The sequence below is a fragment of the Danio rerio genome, chromosome 20 (genome assembly GCF_052040795.2).
Source record: "Danio rerio strain M-AB ecotype USA chromosome 20, GRCz13ab, whole genome shotgun sequence".
Taxonomy (NCBI): Eukaryota; Metazoa; Chordata; class Actinopteri; order Cypriniformes; family Danionidae; genus Danio; species Danio rerio.
In genome coordinates, this window is record NC_141040.1 from 11,200,085 (window position 1) to 11,217,713 (window position 17,629).

Genomic DNA, 17,629 nt, shown 5'->3' on the forward strand with positions numbered 1-17,629 from the left:
ACTTATCCAGCATATGTTTTACGCAGTGGATGCCCTTCCAGCTGCAACCCATCACTGAGAAACATCCACGCACACTCATTCACACCTATACACTAAGGACAGTTTAGCCTACAAAAATTCAGCTATACCAATGTCTTTGGACTTTTGGAGGAAACTGGAGCACACAGAGGAAACCCACGCAAACACAGGAAGAACATGCAAACTCCTGACAGAAGTGCCAACTGACCCAGGTGAGGCTTAAACCAGCGACCTTCTTGCTCTGAGGCGATTGTGCTACCTACTGCACCCCAGTGATGCTCTTTCCAACATATATAAACGCCATTTTTTGAAATTTGGATTTTATTATTGGAAATCACTATTCAGATGTACCTTAATCTATGTGTAAATTGCTGCCATTAATAACATTTAAGAATGTACATTCCTACTACAAAATGTACTTTTTCACAAAACGCGATATCCGCCAGACCAGTTTCTTTACAAAGTTATAGAACAGTTATAGAACGCTCAGTATGCTGCTCGAGCTCAGCATCCCCTGGGAAGAGTCGCCGGTGAAGTGCTCCGAGTTTGCTCATTGATTTAGCTATAGAAAATGAATTTAGCTATAGAAAATGAAGCCTTCAACTTCACAAAAATGTAAAACGCTACAAAAGTAAAAAAAAAAAAAAAAAAGTAAAACGCTACAAAAATAAAATACGTCTTTCCACAAAACAAAAATGCAGCAGGGAACAAGTCTGCGCTGATGTCAATTAAGAGGAGCGCCTTTTTTTCTTCACTCATCCCCATCACAAGATACCTGTCTGCAAGGTGACATTTCCAAGTGTCTTTTGTAAGTTTAATTTTTAAATAATTTAGTAAATAAATAATAACTTTTTAGTAAATAAATATCTGAAAAAAAAATCTGAAGAATTATTTATGTGGTTGCACCCATTATTTATTGAAAAAAAAACCCTCAGATTAATTATTGTTGTTGTCAATTGATTATAAGGGAACATAAAGAGCACAGGTTGTTATGGAGAAAAAAAAAACGGTTTTGCTTACCAATAAATAAGCTATTATAATAATAATAATAATTATTATTATTATTATTATTAATATTATTATTATTACAGTGAAATAATTCATTAAATATGATGGGGCAAAGCGAGCTTGTGTTGCGGACACGGTGCAACAGAGACAAGAACTGTAACACTGCGGCTCCGCCCGCTCTGATCATACTGGTTTGGTTTTCAGCAGCGTCGTGAAGGAGCCGCCCTTCACTCTTTGTGTAACAAGCTACAAGTCATTTATCTAACTAACTTAATCTTCCTTATCAAAAAAACATTGATTCACTAGCTTTTCTTAATGGACTACTGTAGTAGAATATAGCCTATGGTGGATATAGTGTTTTGCAAAAAAAAAAAATTTATAATAATAATAATAATAATAATAATAATAATAATAATAATAATAATAAGTTATGTTATGTGCATTCTGGCCACATCTGACTCAGAATTTTATTATTATTAATCAATCTTTGTATACTATTCCATATATTTATGATGAATTTATTTATTTATTTATTTTTTATTTTTTTGATAAATTTTAGATGTTTGACAATGTTAAGATTAATATGTTGCATTTTGGCTTGGTTTTTGACTTATTCAAGAACTATTTATAGACATAAAGTTAAATAAAAAAATATCATGGATTTGAAAATATTCTGTTCCTGGCCTTCATAGTTTAATGTACAAAAAATGTGAATGAACTTGACTGTTGATGTCTTAAATAATAATGTCAAATAACCAACATTTTTCAAAATGCATATATCTTGTGTTGCAACGAAACAAACACAGGACTCGAAACTAATTTATTATTTTTATTATTATTTGTTTTTAAACGTGCTGAATCGCTCTTCCCTGCCACTATGTTGATTCACATTAGCTCTCAATCACTCAAGGCTTTCAACTGTCAGATGACCGGGAGCTTTTGTGATCATGGGAAATGCAATTGGCTGAAGAGTGAAAACTATACAAGTTTGCAAACCCCACCTAAAGTTAGACACGCATTTGCATTTTTTTTAAACTTTCTTTTAATCTCTTATCAGTTCTGTCAATCTCACATTAGTTCTGTTTATCTGTATTCTGTCATTTGCTATTAACATTTGTTTACTAGTATTAACATCAGTTCTATTGCTCTGTTATTCATTTCCCGTTTTCTCAACTGTTATATTAATCTATTTATCAATGGTTGTGTAGTATATCTGTCATTTTATCTATTTATCTTTTTTTATATATGGCTTTATCATACACTGTTCCATCTGTATATTTTTCCTTTATTGTTTAGATATTGTTTTTGTTGCTAGATCTATCTATCTATCTATCTATCTATCTATCTATCTATCTATCTATCTATCTATCTATCTATCTATCTATCTATCTATCTATCTATCTATCTATCTATCTATCTATCTATCTATCTATCTATCTATCTATCGATCTATCTTTCTATCTATCTATCCATCCATCCATCCATCCATCCATCCATCCATCCATCCATAGTCATAGTCATAGTCATCCATCCATCCACAAAGTCATTTCCAGCCTGTATATCACACCACAAAAACTTCAAGCTTAATTTTTTCTTTTTTCTCTCGTTGTTTTCTTGCTCATGCTGTGTGCAGCTCAAGTATGTGTTGGCTGTACAGACTCTCCACTTGAGCATTAAAGCGAACGTGCTTTTTTTTTTTTTTTTTTTTCTGACCCTGACTGCTGTAACATACCACATACATTTCTCATGGGACTATGTTTTCAGCTGGTTCTTATCTCGCTCCCTTGTTTATTTTGACAGTTTTGACACAATATCAGTAGTGTACATCCTAGATCTATTAGTATTTTCTTTCTTTCTTTCTTTAAGCATACAAGGGAAAAAAAATATATATCCTTCATAAGAGGTGGCCATTCATACAATGTTTGCACTTTCATTTAAAGAGCTCCTATTATGGGTTTTAGAAAATTATGCCCCTTGCAAATGAATGAAAACATCCAGCTGATGTTTAAATCTAAATGTGAACCATGTATAAAATAAAAAATTAAATAAATAAATAAATAAAAGAGTTGTTGAATGATTTACCACACAATCGGATTGTTAGCCATTTCATAATGACACCTGGACCAAACATTGCCCTGCCCATGTGTTGCGAGGGATGCGATGGCATGACAAGAAGATGATCTGCAGTAAATAAGCTACCAAACAACATGGAATTTTTCAACCATTTGTTTTAAAAAAGAATTAGCAAAAAATGTATGGAAAATTATAAGACATTGACAGGAAATTTGTCTATGCAAAAATTTAATTAGTTTTATTTCGGCTAGAATAAAAGCAGGTTTTTTTTTTTTTTTTTTTTTTTTAAACAATTTAAGGTCAAAATTATTAGCCCCTTTAAACTATTTTATTTTTGATATTCTACAAAACAAACTATCATTATACAACCACTTGCCTAATTACCCTTACCTGCCTAGTTAACCTAGTTAAGCCTTTAAATTAGATAAGTTATTATAACTATTATGTTTGAAAATGTTGTAAAAATCTGTTAAACAGAAAATGGAAAATAAAAATAAAAATAAACGGGGGCTAATAATTCAAGGAGGCTAATATGTATATATATATATATATATATATATATATATACATACGTTAGTGCTGTAAATCAATTAAAAATAATAATAATTGCACTTTTTTGCAATTAATTGCAATTAATCACACTTAAAAGACTGAAACTTGTTATTTTGGCAATAATTGTTTATTTGAATTTTTGTTTAACTTGTACTACAGATTTCTCTATGTAAACAACATACTCACAATAAACCATCAAGTTCCTGGCTTGACAGCCATATTTATTACAGAAATAAAAACAGACAAGTAAGAGCCATTTGACTTTCAAAACAATCAATACCAATAAAGAAAACATTGATTATCTTGGATTTTAATTGGACTGCAAAAAAAAGGCAAAATACAGGCATTGCAAATATGGAAGTTGGAAAGTTATAATAATAATAGAGTAATGAATACAAACAAATGTACTCATTGAAAAGTTGTATTGCTGTGAGTTAACAATAATTATAAAGTACAATTTTGCTTAGTTCGCCTTTAAATTCAGCCAGTTGTTAAGACAGTCCAGTCTGTTGACATTTTTGGGGAACAATGTGGACCTTTTCTTTTGAATAATGTGAGCGGAGAGTGAGTCTCTCACAAGCAGGATCACTGACGGATGATGACATTTAGGCATTTGTAAATGTTGCTAGGAAACGCACACGTGCACACTCACAGAATTCAGAATTAAACCCGCCTGATTGCGTTCATCAAATTTGCTTAACTTAAGAGTTCTAAATTATTGCTGCAACGTGAAGCAGACTCTTTATAAAAGTTGCGTGTATGGGCAAACACATCAAACTTAATGACACATTTGAGGGCACATGCTAAAAGGCAGAGGAATGCGCTGTCTTTGACACCTTGCAACATCATCTGGCACTTTCACTGATACATTTACATGGACACCAATACTCAGATTTTTAATGATTAAGATTATACTCTTATTAAGAATCTACCTTGAAATCTACCTAGTCATGAAATGCAGAGGTTTTTCTTTCTGCTTGCCATGCGGTATCAAATTCCATTAAAACAAAAGTCGAAAGATTAAAAATGAAATATACGAAATTAGATGAAACTCAATTCAATTCAAACTAACTTAATTATTTTATGCTGAAACTTTCCTTCAAAAAGGGCTTCATTGTTCTTATGCATATTTCTTTGCATGTTGAACACACGTCGACCTCAACAGGAAAAAAAAAAAAAAAAGCTGCAACTGCATTAACTGCATTATTATTATTTTTTTAACACGTTAAATATTTGAAATTAATCCATTCGTTGACACACTAATTTTGACCGCACTAATATAAATAAATAAATAAATATATATATATATATATATATATATATATATATATATATATATAATATATAATATATATATATATATATATATATATATATATATATATATATATATATATATATATATATATATATATATATACTTGATGTTTTTAACACATCTATAGTTATGCGGTTGGCACAGAGTTAGACCTCTTTCTTGACTTCACATAGCATGACATCACTTTGGTCCAGAGACACTATTGGTTAAATGCAGACAAAGAAGAACACGGAAGCTGCTTGAAGCGAAAAGTGCGAAAATGTCTGCGGTCTAGAGGTATTATAGAAAAGGTTAAATGTAAATTTTTGCTGGAACGTATTGGTAGACAGAAATCTGAATCTATCAGGACAAATCACACAAAGGAGAGGTTGACATATGAATCAATAAACAAATCATATGAAATTCATTAGGAAAATTAGATTAAACAAAGCAAATTCTAAGACAATAATATATATATATATATATATATATATATATATATATATATATATATATATATATATATATATATATATATATATATTTATTTATTTATTTATTTATTTTTTTTTTTTTTACCTTGCATGCATATCAGGCTGTTATGACTCCAAAAACCAAACTACACACAAAAAAAAAATAATAAATAAAAAATATTAAATTATGATTTATTACACAGTGTTGTAGTAGGTAGTGCTGTTGCCTCACAGCAAGAAGGTTGCTGGTTCGAGCCTTGGCTGGGTCAGTTGGCTTCTGTGTGGAGTTTGCATGTTCTCCCTGCATTCATGTGCGAATGCTACGGCTAAATTATGCATATTGTATGAATGGGTGTGTGGATGTTTCCCAGGGATGGGTTGTGGCTGGAAGGGCATCCACTGCGTAAAAACGTGCGGGATAAATTGGCGGTTCATTCCGCTGTGGCCATCCCTGATTAATAAAGGGACTAAGCCGAAAAGAAAATGAATGAATGTATAAATGAATGAATGAATGAATGAATGAATGAATGAATGAATCAATGAATCAATGAATCAATGAATGAAAGAAGTTTTTTCCTTGCTGTTGCCACCACTGGTTCGGAACCTTTAAGGTAAGTGGTTATGAACAATTTATATAGGTTGAATTTAAACAAACAAATTACATTTATTATTGATCAAATTATTATTATCATTATTTTTTTCAGTGTATGTCATTTTATAAAGCATAACATGGACACTATAGTGCATAGGTAAGAATGCATCTTGTCAGAGCATAGATGTCTATTTTTAGGACTTGTGGCAAAAATTAGCTCTGTCCATCTTTGTCTGATTTTTTCTCATTTCTGCTATTAGAACTACTTGAATTGTTTGCTTCCTATTACAATAATGGCCACTCACACAATATTTGCCTTTGGTAACAATGCATCTTCTCAGAGGACAAATATCTTTTCTAAGGACATGCACACAAACAAATTGTCACAAAAACATATTTTTTGTGAAGAGGAGTTCTATGAAAAGAAAGCAGAAAATAGCCAAGCTCTACGTTAACAAGTCTTTCATCTCAAGCAGTTTCTGAATGGAAATTGTTTGTCAGCGTAAATGTAATAACAGCACTTTTCCCATAGAAAAAAGAAAGAATGTTAGAAATACATTTTTTTCTCTCTCTGTGATTACACAAGCAAGGATGAATGAAGCAGGCACCAGCATGCCCGTAAATGTAACTGCAGTTTCTCTGACTCGAGCGCGAGGAACTTTAACCTCGTCTTTTCATCAGAGTTTCGGAGCATCATGGGTCTTGCTCACATTGAGTGGTTTGTTGAAGGTTACATCTGGCGGTTCCACCTGAGTAGCAGCTTCTCTGACACTGTTGCCGCTCACGCATATGGAGGTCTGCAGATTCTGAGTGTATTGTGAGAAGAAACGAAGTTAAATTTGTATTGCTGTGCGCCGATGGGCCCTGACAGCTGGCGTGTTAATGATTTAAATGGTTTGTCACATTGCGTTAAACTGGCAATGACTTTTTCATTAGAGCAAAGTGAAGTGAGACAACAAAACTATGAATGTGTAATTGTTGTGAAGCTAAATTGTTCTCTGTTAACTTTATTATGGAGCCTCTGATATATTATTCTTTGCAAGGCAGAATAGCTTTTCATTTTATTTAAATGGTGCCAATTATTTAAGTGTAATTGTGTAAAAGTATTTATTTCATCACAAATAAACGAGAGTGATAAGCATAATTTGTTCATTTAATTTGCTACGTGTGTAAACTTTTTAATAGTTGTCTAAAACAGAAGAACACTTAGAAACCTTAAGCTGATGAAGTTCCCTTCTTTTAGCTTAATTTTGTTTTTGTTTAATTATTAGTTTGTTGTTAAGAAATATCTATTCATCTATGTGTCCGTCCGTCCATTCATCCATCCATCCATCCATCTATACTACCTGACAAAAGTCTTGTCGTTGATGCTAGGTGTAAGAGCAACGGATAATAACTTAATTTAGAAAAGTGGCAGAAGAACTGCGTCCCAATCATCACAAATACTGCAGAAGACCTATTGGACCCACATGGACCCAAGATTCTCACAGAAAAACCATGGTTTGGGGTTACATTCAGTATGGGGGGCGTGCAAAAGATTTCCAGAGTGGATGGCAACATCAACAGCCTAAGGCATCAAGACATTTGTGCTGCCCTTTACATTAAAAACCACAGGAGAGGGCAAATTCTTCAGCAGGATAGCGCTCCTTCTCATACTTCAGCCTCCACACCAAAGTTCCAGAAAACAAAGAAGGCCAAAGTGCTCTAGGATTGGCCAGCCCCGTCACCAGACATAAACATCACTGAGCATGTTTGGGGTATTATGAAGGAGGAGGCATTTAAGATGAATCCAAAGAATCTTGATGAACTCTTTCATTGCCATTCCAGTTATTTGAGTCATTGCAGAGATGTATTGATTCACTCGTCCAAGCTTATGAGTCATATATAATATTAAGTATTTTTCCACTACACCACGACTTCATATTCTACACAGTACATATATATATATATATATATATATATATATATATATATATATATATATATATATATATATATATATATATATATATATATATATATATATATTTTTTTTTTTTTTAAGTGACAAGACTTTTGTCTAATCAAAGTCAGACCTTACTTTACTAATAAAAAAATAAAAATAATAAAAAAAATGAAAATCATGGCATGATGATATTTTTTGAGTATAAAATAAGCAAAAGCTAGAGGTCTTTGCCTTTCATAAAAAGCCACTTCTGAGACCAAATGATCAACTATTAGTCTATAAGTGACAAGTTATTATTTGTTGTCTTTAAACCTTACATAGGTGACAAGACTTTTGTCGGGTAGTGTATTTATCCATAGACATTTTTTTTGAAACCATGCATAAACTTATTTTATTAAAAGCCTGTTGCAGTCTAATAACATGTTAATAAAATTACAATTTACACTGATTCTTCATACTAAAGAAAAAAAAATAATAATAAAATGATGTCATTATGTACTCACTATTGTTAAAATCCTTCCTGAGTTTTGTTCTTCTGTTAAACAAAAAAAAAATCGCATAAATCATTTGAGTGTGAGTAGATAGTGAGTAATTTTTTACTTTTGGATGAACTATGGCCTTTTAAAAACAGCAAATGTATTATCCTTATTCTTCAATGTGGAAATGCGATCGTTTTTGCGATTGTTTTAGGATTTCCGATTCAGTTGCTTATGAGAGAAATTACTAGGAATAATAAACTGCAGAAAATGGTCAAACTACTTGCTCTACAAACAAGTGTTTGCATGACTGCAGACAATACCGAATAATATAATAAGAAAATATTAGTTTGCAACATCAAGCAACAGAACAAGCTGTTTTTAACATCTAAATATTGATTAAGACTGGAATTCTTAAGCCAAAAATATTAAAATGGCTGCGCTCACTCGTATGCAAAGAGTAAGTGTAAATAGAGTAGATGTATTCTTAAATTGTTATAATCACAGTTAATTATCAGAAATGTTTTATAAGCTAAAGGTTGGGAGGAAATATTTTAGAAAGGACCACCTGCCTTAACATGTTTCTCTTTTTTCAAGTTAGCATGTTGGACTGTATCCTAATTATACCTTCATTAACACATTTAGACAACAGACACTTTTCCACCTTTCCCAATTTAAAAGTTTAAGCCAGCATCAGCTATTTAAGTTGCAGCAGCCGGAGATTCAGCGCATGTTGAGAGAGTTAGTTATTTCCTGTTTAATCAGTCTGGCGAAGAAGAAAGTCCACTAGCAGTTTACAAGGAGCAGCTCATTAGAGGTAAAACGCACTATTCTACAGGGTGGAATTAAATCACTTGAAATGATCCGTGCTGCGTTAATTGTCCATGATGATTCCTGATTAACTCCTTATGTATGTACCATTAGGACAATCACGAGAGGGTATTAACCTTTCTTGCTTAATTTATTATCAGCAACAAAAAAAGATGACGATAAAATCCACTTTGAGTAGTAACAAGATTCGTCTTTGCTTATAAATTAACATTGAACTATTAGTGTGTCATATACTGTTATTAGATCTTTCATTGACTTGGACTATTTTTAATGGTAACACTTTATTCTGATGGTCCATTTGAGTATTAGTAGACCGTCTGCTTAATATCTGTTGATACTGCTCACTCAACAGACATTAAAAAACTATAAGAAACTGCAAGTACATGCCAACTTACACAAACCCGAACCCCAAACTTACAGTCTATTTATAATCTAATGAGAATTAGTTGGGATGTAGATGCAATGTAACTTAAATTCAACAAACGGACCATCAAAATAAAGTGTGACCGCATTTATTTCTTTAAAAAAAAAAAAAAAAAACTGCAGCACATATTGCATAGTGTGAAATTCAACGGTAAATGATTACTAGTCATAACTCATGTACGTGAATGTGTTTTGTCTTTTGTCTGATGCATTTTATCCAGGTATACTTACCCAGACTCAAATTGCTTTGAAGAAAATACAAAAACATACCTGTACAATTTGTTGCAGTTTTTGATTTGTACATTTTGCCTTACTGTTGCTATCTCTGTTTGAAAAGTGTAATTGTGCATTGCTGAATGTGTAGTGAAATTTACATTTTCCAAAGTGGTAACTGAACTGTGAGATTTAACCCTTTTACACAATGTCTGATATTCACCTGTACCGCATGTCTTTGGACTGTGGGGGAAACCGGAGCACCCGGAGGAAACCCACACGAAGACAGGGAGAACATGCAAACTCCACACAGAAGCGCCAACTGAGCCGAGGTTCGAACCAGCGACCCATCGACCTTCTTGCTGTGAGGCGACAGCACTACCTACTGCGCCACTGCGTCGCCAGGGGAACAACATGAGGGTGAGTAATTAAGGCCACACTGTATTTTGCTGGTCTGTTTGTTGAATTTAGGTTACATTGTAACTAATTCTCAGAAAATTATAAGTAGATTGTTATATTACGTTTAGTGTAAGTTGACGTGTTTTTGCAAAGGTTCTTGTTCTTCTTCTTCGATTAAATGTTTGTTGAAGGACTGTTAAATGTCAGTATCAACAGATAATAAGCAGAAAGTCTACTAATACTCAAATGGACTATCAAAATAAAGTGTAACCATAATTGATAACTGAATTTTATTTATTTATTTATTCTTAACTCTGTATTTTATGTTGATATATATATATATATATATATATATATATATATATATATATATATATATATATATATATATATATATATATATATATATACACTTATTTTTTTTCTCTTAGCTTTGAAATGAGACCCAGAGTAGCAGGCAATCAGTTACTGTTATGGTACAAGTAGTTTTTTTTAGACCTTTAAAGGTTTAAAAGACGTGTTGTGACATTTTGTAGAAATGCATAAAAAATTGATTTTGTTGACACTCATTTTGAGGAGGAAAAGAATGAAAAAGAAAAGAAACAAGAATGTGTTTATGCATGAAGGAGAGGACAGGGGAGAAAATATTGCACAAAACTTGTTTATCAGGGTTGTACAAAATAAAAACCACAAATCAACACCATCTCGGGGAGCAAGACATTGTCATAAAGTGTAAAAACACACAAACATTGCAAGTTTCTAATGCAAGTTTAAAAAAAAAAAAAAAAAAGACAAACCAGAAATGGGAAGAGACTGAGTTTGCATTTTAATGTGAAACACAACCCAGATATTTGTCAAGAAACATGTTTATTTAGACTTGCTGATCAGAATGAGACTTCTTCAGGATTTGAGGTCATTCGGCTGATTTCCATCTTGCAAATATGCAAATAACAGGACAATTCCCAGAACTTTCCTAGAAAGGTTCTTACAAGGTTCTTTCAATGAATTTTTGAATAATAATAATAATTATATATATATATATATATATATATATATATATATATATATATATATATATATATATATATATATATATATATATATATATATATATATATAGCTTTTCCTGTAAGCTTAATAAGATCTTAGCTCAAAGTTATCTGGACTTTTACAACATATTTAAAAAAAAAAAAAGTAGCACATAAATTATCACTGTATATTCATAGACTTTTTTTTTTTTTTTTTTACATTGAAAAGTTCGACACTGGTCTAGTACTTGTGAATAATTCTGATGATATTTTTTTGATATAGAAAATATTTGATAAATAGGTCAAAGTGTCTGTTCTAAATATTATTCAAAACATGAGTAAAAAGTACTCTAAAAGTACTCATGAGTAGTCAGTGGTATGATTATAATAAGCTGACAAAAAAGAATGCAAAAAAAACAAACAAACTTGCATTTACATGTAGAGCGAGAAAAAAAAAAGTGTAACCTAAGGGGAAAAATCTAGCAGCCGATAAGAAGGTTATCACTCGATTGAATGGCCGCTATCAGCAGTTATCAACTGAAAGATATGGGCCAGTAGGCAGGGCAGTTTCTATGTTTCCTGTGTTGAGTTTCTTCACTGGTGTTTTGAGTTTACACCAAAAAAGTGGTGTATGAAAATAAATGAAAATAGCTCAAACTCATACTAATTCAAGGAACAAATAGGCAGGAATTTTCATTTGTGCAACTGCTTTAATCATAAAGTTAAAACGAAGCTAAGTATCCATCTTGAGCATTCACGAGACTCAATACTTGTAAAACACTCATGCCATCACACCCACCCCATTACAGTATGGTGCAACACGTTGTCGCAACATGTAGTTAAATTTTTTAGATCTATATGTCAGGGTATGCAACCATCCGCAAGCACTTGATGTAGAAGTCTAGATGAGCCTTTAGTTTAAGCACTTTGAATCCTAAGTGGACAATGTGAAACATGAATTGTTTTATAATGAGTCCACCTTCTCTATCATTCCCATTTCTGGGAGAGTTAAGATGCAGGAGAAGCCACAAAAAAGCCACTGTTGCATGCTCAGAGTAAAACATAGGGGTGGATCAGTGATGGTTTAGGCTGCAAAATCATGGCATTATCTAGACCTAATACTTGTGCTAGATAAGCCCATCACGGGCAAGGACAGCTGAATCATTCTGCAGGACTGCATAAAATGAATGCAATTTGAGCATGTGTTTGAAAAAGTAACATTCTGTAGTTCATGTACATTTGTAGACTTGGTTAGTTTTTAAATACTAACTATTCTAAAGTTCCCATGGCAATGCGTACCATGTGACTCCAATGATCTATGCATATGTCTTGTTTTGTTCCTTTTTGCCCTTTTCTGTAAATATTGATAAATGTTCAAATTACATTGTAACATTTCTGATACTTTGATTCTCAAATATGTGATACAACATATCATTTGTCTTTTAAAGATCTTATTAATGATTTATTCTATATTTGTCAACATTTGTTCCTGAAAATCCGGGAGACCCGGGGGTAGAGGGGGGGAGAGGTCTGTGTCCAGTACTATTCGGAGACTTTACAGAGGCTGAAAAAAACAAAAAGGGGTGCCTGGTCTGTCCTATGCACTGGGTAACAGCCGCTGCCATTAGAATAGTTGGGGGTGTTGTAGACTGTACCAAAAAGCTGAGGACTGGGGGAAGGGGATGAAATTCCATGTGTTTCCTGGGAGAAATTACCATACAGGAGTGTTGGCAGGTATGATTTATCCACAGCTGTATCCCATTTAGACTTAACCGCGCTGCAGAAGAGGGTGAAATCCAGATGGGATACAGCTGGGGATGGTCACATCAATTTAGCATAATTTTTGCGACACAGTACAACAAATAGCATTACCGTGAGGGTTGGGTGTGGGTTTTAGGTATGGGTAGATACTAATAAAATACAGGTAATGCTTAATTTAATAATCAATATCAATACTTTTCATTAACTTCCAATCGTAGCTGTTACCCTTCTAGCAACATCTTCAGGAGAGATCTTAGCTGCTGGATTTACGTCATGTTTATTCATAATTTTCATCCAAAATACATGAAGGTATGCAACTGTTTATTTGGGAGAGGAATAGAAAAAATAGTTTTAGCAACATAAGCAGTGTTTATCTTACATAAACAAAGCACATCGCAAAATAGTATTATTGCCATTTCCATAAACATCTGTGTGTATTTACAAGCCTTAAATAGTATGTTTCGCTTGTAGTTTTGTGTTTTTGAACATCTGAAAATGTTCTAATTAACCCAGTGTGATCGTAGGTTTTAGGGACCAAGCAAGGCTGATCACACCGGTGTGATCATATGTGTGACAGGGATAAGACAAAATGGAAATATCAGTCACCATAAACTAGGCATCCCTCATCTTTTTTTTTTTTTCATGCTATAAGTGTAAAACAGTTTGAAAATGTTGCTGCCATAAAGTATAGTGTATTAAAATGCATTTGTGTACTCAAGCAAACAAAAAAGAAAAATGTTCTTGAGGTGAAAACAAAATCAAGATATTAAGGAGTGTCACCAACTCGGTCCCAGTCATTCCCCTCGCTGGCCAGCAGTGGTCATCACCGGTCTTTTGACATTACGTCATCCCCACTGACTGATTGTCACACACACCTGCAGCACATCTCCTAATCACCTGGCTCACACATATGAGCAGCACACACACTCATCTCAGTGCGAAGTCTTGTTCTGCCCCTGCAAACACTACTGAGCGGTACTCATCCTTGCCTGCTTTCCTGTTGCTTACCTGGACCGATTATCGACGTTTGTCTTGCCTGCCGCCTGCCCTGAACCTCAGCCTGAATACTGACCTTGTTCCTAACCACCAGCCTCTGACCCATGCCTGCTTACTCATCCTGTGTTTACCTGCCGCCAGCCCTTCAACTTGATACAACTGTGTTTTATGTGAGTTCGCACACCAGTAACATTGGTGTGCTCATTAAATATACTGCAAATGGATCCCTCTGTGTCAGGAGCTTCTGAACTTCAAAATCCCAAGCAAGCTCACTTTTTAATATCTATACAAAGACAAAAAAACAAATGAAAAGGTGGAATCAAGGCATAGGATATGTGTTTGAATGATGTGGTACATCTGCATTTAATTTTTCCATTTACTACTCACATTCAAACTATATAGAACATACGTCTATAACAAATATGATGTAAGTTTAAATGCGAATGTACTGTACAGAAGCAGCAGGCAGTTTCAGATGCAGCTTAGTAACACACACACACACACACACACACACACACACACACACACACACACACACACACACACACACACACACGAGTTCCTGGATAAAAAAAAATTATAATAATAATAAAAATGTGACAAATGCCTTGAAATGCAATAGCTGAACAATCATTCAAAATCCTAATGCAGCTTAACCTAAATTTATTCAAACACTCAAGAAATGAAATAAAATAATATATTAAAAAATAAAAGTAAAAAAAAAAAACAAAACAAAGGCAAGCCAGGGGATACTCAGAATTCACGGGGGTGACAAAAGCTACAGAAAACTAGAGGCTAAGACAAGAGGGCATATATAGAGAAGCAGACAGTAAGATAACAAGCAAATTAGGAATCAAGGGGGTGAAGACAATAAACAACCATGGCAACTAATATAGGTAACTAAGGAAACCAGAGAAAGCTAACATGATGGGGATGGACATGCATAAATGCACGATCCACAAATCACTGTATTAGAGGACAAATTGACCCAGCTTACAACTGTTCCATATATATATATATATATATATATACATATATATATATATATATATATATATATATATATATATATATATATATAAGGAAACACAATGTACTGTCAGAAGTGTAGCATACAATCATAACATTTTTTTGCGCAGTAACAGTACTTTGAATGAGTCTGATTTAGTTTAAATCAAATGGCAACTTTGCTTCACAAAAAACCCAATAAGCCTACCCTGTGATTTATTTGCTTATTTAAGCTATTTTTTAAAAGATAAATAAAATGTATAAAGCTATACATTATTTATATTACTTCATAGTACCTCTATGTTTGATAAGCCTTTTTATATTAATGGACAATGCACAGATATTGATGTTTCACAATGTTTTTACACTACATTATTTGAATCTACCAAGCTTAGTTTACAATGTTTGCAATGTTTACATTGTTCTAAATTAAATATAAATATCAGAAATGCCAACAGATTGTTAAGATTTAATAAGTTTATTAATTAAGATTTTAGTTTATTGTCAGTTTAATGGTATTGATTAATGCACTTACTTTACAGATTTCATTCAATCATTTTCCTTCTGCTTTTTCCCTGATTAATCACAGCGGAATGAACGGCCACTTACTTGACAGTTGTATATATATATATATCATAAAACATAAAATTTAAAATTTCAGGTGGTTTGTGTAATGTATTTTATGTTTGGAAAAAGATGTCTAATGGCACTTTCATTTTCAACTAATTACATTGCCCTGTTCGATTGTTGGATTTAGAAGGTTTTGCATTAAAAGCAGTCAAGGATTTATCTGGTTATGACGCAAAAGAAAATGTATCTTGTTAAAAAACAAAGAATTGTCCATAACCTTATCATTACATATAAAATTAACTTCTGAATCTAAACAGAGGAGTGTGTGTGTGTGTGTGTGTGTGTGTGTGTGTGTGTGTGTGTGTGTGTGTGTTTGTGAATGTATATGCGCGCAAACAACGACATTGCGTGTGACTCAATGCAGCAAGGCTTGAATTAACTCCAAAACAAAATATATCAAATAATTATCGGTAAAGTTATTAATGTAGTAACTGAGGTCTGCTTTAATGCATTTCTGTCTGTCACTGTGCTGTTTGTCTACCTGAAGACTACGCATTAGTAGAATACAAACAGATCTCTGGCTCTGATATGCGCGCACACCGGCTCGTTTGAATTAAAGGCACAGGCAACAAAAACAGCTCACATTTCCCACATTTAAAGGGGATAATAAATAAGCTGATGGGTATTTAGGGAAGAAACTTTACGGACACATTCAGGTGACACAAAAGACTTAATAAATAAGGTTCGGTTCGTATTTATTTTAAGACAATAAATCTTGAAAATGGGCTAGTAGGTGCCCAGGAAACTTTTTTAAAAAACTAATTTTTTTTATATATATTTTTTTTAATTAAAAACTTTGTTTAAGGGCAACACAGTGGCTCAGTGGTTAGCACTGTCGCATGACAGCAAAAAGTGGAGTTTGCATGTTCTCCACGTGTTTGTGTGGATTTCCTCTTGGTTCTCCAGTTTCCCACACAGTTTAAAGACAATCACTATGGGTGAATTGAAAAAACTAAATTGGCGATAGTGTATGTGTGTAAATGAGCCTGTGTGGATGATACTGGATTGCAGCGAACATTATGAAAAACCTGAACAGTAAAAACAAGTAAATCATATTACATCTATTTTTTTTTTCCCTGTCAAAATAACCACATTTTTCCAAACTAAATGCATTAAACTCCAATCCAGGAGATTAAAGCATCCTTCCAAAGTCATTCTAACAAAAGAAAAATCTATCTATCTATCTATCTATCTATCTATCTATCTATCTATCTATCTATCTATCTATCTATCTATCTATCTATCTATCTATCTATATATATATATATATATATATATATATATATATATATATATATATATATATATATATATAAGGGTGTAACGATACACGTATTCATATTGAACCATTCGGTACGAGACTTTCGGTTCGGTACGCATTACAATCTGAACAATTCGATTCAGACTAACATTTAAAAAGATAAAAGAGAAAAAGCACAGAATAGAATGTTTTTAGTGCAGCAATGCTCAACACGCAACATGCTGCCTTGCCCGATGTCATGTTAAACAGTAGACTATCGCTTTTAAACTCAGAATATCACTTTAATAAACATGCACTCGTTAGCAATTTTGCTGCCTTCTGTGTCAGCCTGCTCGTGCTGGCTCCACCCCTGTTGCCCCAGCAACCCTGGACCCCGACACAAAACAGCCAATCTCAATAACCTGTTCACATATCACCACACCCGCCCATCTACCCCAGTCAGGCATGCGCTACAGTAGCTCGCAAAATGTCACGGAATCAGCAACTGGAACTGGAACAGCATTCAGACAGGCAATTCCTACAAATTCGAACAGGGCAAAACAAATCACAGAGACGAACGGTACATCTATAGCTGTAAAAATGAGAGATCTTAGTCGGTAGTGGAAATGTGAGTTTTTATTAAGAAAATATTAAATGTAATAGAGC